The 7,500-nt window shown below is 46.0% G+C and overlaps 1 protein-coding gene across 2 annotated transcripts in view; it reads right to left on the minus strand.

The window, feature by feature from the left end:
• Positions 1-7,500, minus strand: part of LOC127007360 (carbohydrate sulfotransferase 11-like) — a 194,791-nt gene that overhangs the window by 130,168 nt on the left and 57,123 nt on the right. The gene's annotated exons all lie outside the window — the stretch shown is intronic.

Genomic DNA, 7,500 nt, shown 5'->3' on the forward strand with positions numbered 1-7,500 from the left:
ACAGAAGACAGAGGCAGACAGACAGACAGACAGAAGACAGAGGCAGACAGACAGACAGACAGCAGACAGAGGCAGACAGACAGACAGAGGCAGACAGACAGCAGACAGAGGCAGACAGACAGACAGACAGAAGACAGAGGCAGACAGACAGACAGACAGAAGACAGAGGCAGACAGACACAGACAGAAGACAGAGGCAGACAGACAGACAGACAGAAGACAGAGGCAGACAGACAGAAGACAGAGGCAGACAGACAGACAGACAGAAGACAGAGGCAGACAGACAGACAGACAGAAGACAGAGGCAGACAGACAGACAGACAGAAGACAGAGGCAGACAGACAGATAGAAGACAGAGGCAGACAGACAGACAAAAGACAGAGGCAGACAGACAGACAGACAGAAGACAGAGGCAGACAGACAGACAGACAGAAGACAGAGGCAGACAGACAGACAGACAGAAGACAGAGGCAGACAGACAGACAGACAGAAGACAGAGGCAGACAGACAGACAGACAGAAGACAGAGGCAGACAGACAGACAGAAGACAGAGGCAGACAGACAGATAGAAGACAGAGGCAGACAGACAGACAAAAGACAGAGGCAGACAGACAGACAAAAGACAGAGGCAGACAGACAGACAAAAGACAGAGGCAGACAGACAGACAGAAGACAGAGGCAGACAGACAGACAGAAGACAGAGGCAGACAGACAGACAGAAGACAGAGGCAGACAGACAGACAGAAGACAGAGGCAGACAGACAGACAGAAGACAGAGGCAGACAGACAGACAGAAGACAGAGGCAGACAGACAGACAGAAGACAGAGGCAGACAGACAGACAGAAGACAGAGGCAGACAGACAGACAGAAGACAGAGGCAGACAGACAGACAGAAGACAGAGGCAGACAGACAGACAGAAGACAGAGGCAGACAGACAGACAGAAGACAGAGGCAGACAGACAGGCAGAAGACAGAGGCAGACAGACAGGCAGACAGACAAACATAGCCATAAATAAACAAAGAAACACATGCAAATAGACACTGAAAAAGACAGACACACACACACACACACACACACACACACACACACACACACACAATAAACAATCATCATAATAGAATAACTAGAACAAACAAAATAAGAAAAACACTGAAAATAAATGGAAGCTTGACGAAAACAAATACAGTTCCGGGATAAGCGGAAGCAGGCGCAGGATTTTCAACAATTTCAAAGAGAATTATATAATTACGACAAATACCATTCTGGAAATAAGGCGTTTTTTCTTAAATGTTCCATGATGGTTTTGTGCATATAATATATACGCCGGAAAAAAAGTTATATTATTCCTGTCTTTTCAACCGAGAGAGAGAGAGAGAGAGAGAGAGAGAGAGAGAGAGAGAGAGAGAGAGAGAGAGAGAGAGAGAGAGAGAGAGAGAGAGAGAGAGAGAGAGAGAGAATGTAGCGAGGCTCTAGAATTTCAGCAATTGCACATTTTCTCACTTCCATTTTCTCTGCTTTCTGCTTTCCTCCTTCCTACTGGTATAAGATTAAAAGAAAGATTCACTCGAAAATCACACACACACAAACACACACAAACACAAACACACACACCCACACGAGCATTCCTTCTTCCTCTTTTCGCTTTTCCGAGATTCTCTTGTCCTTCTCAATGTATATTTTTGGGTCTCGCCTTTCAAGAGCCTTCCTCCTCGGGCTCCGCTCCTCGCCCTCTCCCCGCCTCGCCTCCTTCGTCTTCACCTGTCGTGTCTGGCATTTATTGCAATTTTTACATGCCATCATTTTTCATACCGTTTTTTCCCTCAACAAGCTCTCTCGCTCGCTCTATCTCTCTCTCTCTCTCTGTGTGTTGAAAAGACAGGAATAATATAACCCAACAAGACAATTCATCCGAATTTTGTACATATCTTAGCAGCGTTAGTTAAATCCAATTACATTCCAAGCAGCATTCTGATAACCAGAAACAATTAATTTATCGCAATCATTTTACCTTTAACTTGTTTATGCTTATGTTACCATATATATAAATTTATCCGACATTGCTAGTCCACTGTAGGACTGAGGCCTTCCCCAACGTCTTCCACCTTTGTCTGAAGTAGCCCATCTTGCCTCGGTCATTTTTTTGGTGCTGTTTACAACGTCGGTTGGGTCTACTTAGGGAAGTCTTGGACAACCCCAGCACGTAACTGACGCAGACGAATATTGTTAATGGTAGCAGCCGTGAAGTATGTTCTAGTTAAATATCTTCGTCTGGTCCTCTGTCTGCCATATTTCCAAGACAAAAGCTCGTAAAGCTCGGAGGTCTACCACCGAACCTCCCTTCCGTAAATGATGTCGACTTACGGACATTTTTATGTTCGGTCGTACACTCCTAAAGGTCAAGCCATCTGTTATTCCTTGTTTTTGGACCAGGAAATGCTCAGGCACGCTGAAGCATTCTGTCATACGCTCGGCCCTGATCGAGGGCAGACTCCGTAAAGCATTCAGTCACTCCCTTTCTTTGGGTCGAGGAAATTTTAAGGGTCAGTAAAGCACTCTGTCACGCTTTTGGACGATATTCCCGCGTGTGATGGTATTGAGAGTTATTCCTCGCTATTCCCGTGTAGCGGCGCCATCAATACCCACACAGCGGCAGAGTGCTCGCCCAAACAACGAAGAGCTGCACCTTAAATTAGGGCGAAAAAGAAACCATGTTACGCTAATCACATAATTATGTTTAATGACTGCAACTCAGTCGCTTTAAAGGGGTGGTGTGTGTGTGTGTGTGTGTGTGTGTGTGTGTGTGTGTGTGTGTGTGTGTGTGTGTGTGTGTGTGTGTGTGTGTGTGTGTGTGTGTGTGTGTGTGTGTGTGTGTGTGTGTGTGCGCGCGCGCGTGTGCGCGCGTGTGCGTGTGCGCGCGCGCTTTTGGGAGGGAGGAGATATAAATATTTCCTTTCATACAAATCCTTTTCCATTGCCATACGTTCATTCCCTCTCTCCCCTTTTCTCCTTCCTTCCCGTCTCTCTCCCTTGTATCCCTTCCTCACTGATCCCTTTCACCTTGTCTCCTTTCTACCATCGTCCCTCTTATTCGCTTTTTTTCTGAGGATATCTCCAATAAATTCAGAATCACTTGTCGATTTTGCTTCCTTTCAAAATACGTGATCACTGCCAAAATGATTTACCTCTCCCTGTCTCTCTTTATTTGATCAATTATCTCTTCCTCTCCTCTGTCTGTCAATCTGCTTGTTTGCTTGCTTAAGTGGCTTTGCGTGTGTGTGTGTGTGTGTGTGTGTGTGTGTGTGTGTGTGTGTGTGTGTGTGTGTGTGTGTGTGTGTGTGTGTGTGTTGTGAGTGAGTGAGTGAGCGACCCAAAGATTCACTACAGCAGAAAACGCAACACATTCGTCAAAACTATTATTATTTTCATGTTATAATCTGATACAAGTTTATTACTTTATTTTTCAACATCCACGAAGCGTACAAACTTTATGGTTTTAATAATATATTCCCCCTCCGGAGGAAGTACGACCCGACAGGAAGGGAGGCAGGCTGGTGTGTCGGGTGGGGTGGGGTGGGGTGGGGGGGAATGAGAGACGAGAAGAGAAAATTTCTGAAGTTACTATTTTTACTGTCAAAGGTGAAACTTGAAATGGCCGACGTGCCTGAAATCTCTACTTAATGTCTATATTCCTTCATAAAATTGAAAAGGTCAACCCCTACTTACGTGCATCATCATCATTTTCATCATACCTTCATAGTCCCCTGCATAACGAAAGCCTTTACCGCCATTCCCAGGCAAGGAGTCAAATTTAATCTCTACACCTGTCTCTGCCGTGAATTCTATAAAAAAAGATCTTGGACTGCAACTAGGTGTGTGCAACAGAGCCTCCCGATTAGTGGCACCCCGACACCCACTGAAGCCATCCCCTTAAGAGTATCTCCCGGGTAAGTGAATGAGTGGCTGAGGAGCTCATCTTTAGGGGCGTTAACCCAGACGTGAAGCCCTTGAGAGCGTGACGTGGCGGTGACATGGCGGTGATGGGCCGGTGTCATGTGAGGCCTCGCTGGTGATTACTATGTGTCGCCTTGACGGACCCACCGAGTCATTTAACTGGCCATCTAGAGCCTGACGGGTGACGGGCGCTGGCAGACTCGTAAACGGCGTGCTGCATGATGGGGGCTGAAGGAGGGAAGAGGCGGAATGCGAGAGTCTATGTCTGAGGCGTGGAGTGGTGGGTACGTTGAGGTTTGACTGATGACGTACTGACTGGCGGATGTCCATAGTTATTTGTTATCTAGTTACTAAATTGTTGCGTTCCTCATGAGTATGAAGTTTATCAGTAGTAGTAGTAGTAGTTGTAGTAGTAGTAGTAGTAGGAATAGCAATTGCCGTAGTAGTAGTAGTTGTATAAATAATAGGAATAATAATAATAATAAAAAAAACAAATAATAACAGTAACAATAATAAAAAATAAGAATAACAATAATAATAACCATCAAAGTCGAACAGCAGCACTAAGGAGACACAAACAACAGCATCAAAATGATCCAGAATCCGAGAACAAAGCAGTCACCCCCTCACCCCACCCCCCCTCATTTCCCTTACTCCTCCTCCTCTTCCCTTCCCCCACCTCGATCATGGCCGTGTAGAAGTACCGCCGTCCTTCTCCAGTTTGTCTTCCTCCTCTATTCTTCTCCGCCTCCCTCTTGCCCCCCTTTTCCTTTCGTCTATCATCTACCTCCCTCTTCCTTTTCCGTCTTCCTCTCCCGTCCCCTCCCCCCTCTCTCCCTCCCCCTCCCATCCCTCCGTCCCATGCGCGTCTAATGTTGCCACCCATCACGCGATCCAGAATGGTGCCTCATCTGATTTTATTGGAAGTCCGGTCTGACGCTATTCTCTCTCTCTCTCTCTCTCTCTCTCTCTCTCTCTCTCTCGAATATGCATTTCCACGAGCAGTCACACATTAGCGGTTCCTCTTCCTCTTCCTCTCCTACCCACCCCCTCCCCTTCCCCTTCCCTCCCCCTTTACCCCTTCCATAATTCGAGCATTATCCAGGGATAAAAATGTTGAAAAAAACAAAATGTGTGTGTGTGTGTGTATGCGTGTGTGTGTGTGTGTGTGTGTGTGTGTGTGTGTGTGTGTGTGTGTGTGTGTGTGTGTGTGTGAGCACACAGGACGATGTGACGCGTCTAGTGTGGTAGCTATAAGCTAGCGTAAGCTGCCTGCTTTGAATGCTCTCTCGCTTTCAGCTGCCACCGCTGGCAAGCCCTGTGCGAACCGGGGAGCCGAGTGCGAAAGTCTCCCCCTGCCAGTACATAGCCTCTCCATCGCCAAGACCTCTGCTGTGCCTCCACGTGACCACGCACGGTAACTGGTAGTCTTGCGGCTCCAGGCTAAACCGGCAGAGGATCTCTGAGCAGCAGGAGGCCCCAGAGGTGCTGGACCATGGACCACTGACGTGTGGATACACCCAGGTCCTTCACCAACTCCTGCCACACTGTCTTGTGGGTGTCCTTGGCTGGACTAAGACTACGGGAGTCAACCACGAAGGAAAAATCTGCTGTGGCGACCCGCATAAGGCGAGCGTTCATGGCGCAACGACTCGGCAGTCTCCTGCAACATCCCATAGTAGCTGGCCGTCCTGGACTCCACCTTGCCACCAGCCCAACTGTGGAATGCCAAGATAGTGGGCTGAGAAATGCACGCCCTTCTCCCACTTTAACCATCATATGTGCAGGTATCACTACGCGTCCTACCCTTAAATGGGCTTGAAGTGACGTCATCGTCGAAATCGACGGACAACCATAAGCAGTAAGCAAGTGTGTGTGTGTGTGTGTGTGTGTGTGTGTGTGTGTGTGTGTGTGTGTGTGTGTGTGTGTGTGTGTTTGCCCTCTAGTTATTCGCCCAAAGATGAAAATAATCAGATTTAAAGCCCTTGTGTTCTTTGTTTCTCTTTCCCGCACCCTCGCAAAAAAAAAAAAAAGAAAAAAAAAAAGAAAAAAAAACCCCCCAGCACCCCCAACACTTCCATCTCACGGTTGCCCACTTTTACATCGTCTCCCCTTAACGCATATATGATTTTCTTTGTCTCTCGCCGCGTTTTTCTTGGTGTCTCAACTGCATAATTTTCCTCGAGTGGTCAGTCGCGGGTTGGTACTGGCGCCACTCACCGCCAGCTTCAATGCCTCTCCCTTCCCCAGCTAGTCGTCGTCCCGTCAACTGCTACAATTTGTATATTTCGTGTGTGCTTTCCACTAGTTACAGTAAAATTCGATGGAAGGCAAAAATAAACCATGTTCGTTTATTATTTATATTGAGAGTCATATTTCAAAACAGAGCAGAAAAACGATCATAGAAAATGTCCAAATATTTTTCTTTTAACTTAAAACTGCCAATGTGGACGATATTCAAATAACTTTTTATTTTTATTTTCTTGTCATCGGTGCCAGGAAGTTTAAAAGAATATGTAAAACGAAAAGAAAATTCGGTAATCATTTGTGTTTTTCTAAAGATAAGGGAAGCTGGTTTCAACACAATTTTCCACTTAGACGAGACATTATCAATCCAATTATAGAGTTCCAAGTCAATGAGCTGGAACATAAGTTGAGTTAAAAAAATCAATTGAACGTTTTTCATACTCAATTTCTGACCTATTTTGGAATCTGTGACTTATCGGCAAAAATATTAATGAGCAGGGTATTTTTTTTCTATCATCGAAGTTGGCTGTCTCTAGTGTAGTCTACAGGATAAACAATCGCTGTTCCCCATTGAAGAGTAGGGGCACGGCAGCCTCTTCTCCATAGGCTACTGACAATGTTTGTGTTGGCGAGCCAAACCACATATTCGTGATCCGTATTTTGTTGGGGTGAAAAAGATCCGCGAAAACATGACCTCGTATAGAAAATTAATAGTGTTTACGAGGAGAATATATATACTATTTTTCGAGTTAATTTTCAGACAAAAAATAACACACACACACACACACACACACACACACACACACACACACACACACACACAGTAGATAGTCACGTTTAATCAACATAACAAAGCGAGCGACCAGTGAACACGCTGCAGCATACACGCTGCAGCATTAGAACAGTCACGTGCATCACACCCTCACAGCAGACACAGTACATCATCACCGTCACAGTTACAAGGCGAGTACTGACTTCAGGGTCGTATTCTTAAACACTCCGGCGCCCCAGCACACACATTTGACAAGGCTTTCGTAGGAGTTTCGGGCATTTCCAGGGGTAATTTATTGACCCTAGTGGTAGTTTGACCCTTCTTCTGTGGCATGAACCTACAAAAACACTCATTAGAACCCGACTGATCTCATTTTTGGCCATTGGAAATAGTTGATGTGAGAGTCGGAACTGTTTAAGAATACTAACCTGAGCAGCTGTGTCACAAGCATTACGTACACTGTCTTACTCCGGCACGTCACAACGACATCCTTGCACATCATCGATATGGCGCAGTCAGAGAAGCACC

Source organism: Eriocheir sinensis, chromosome 35 (genome assembly GCF_024679095.1).
Source record: "Eriocheir sinensis breed Jianghai 21 chromosome 35, ASM2467909v1, whole genome shotgun sequence".
Classification (NCBI taxonomy): Eukaryota; Metazoa; Arthropoda; class Malacostraca; order Decapoda; family Varunidae; genus Eriocheir; species Eriocheir sinensis.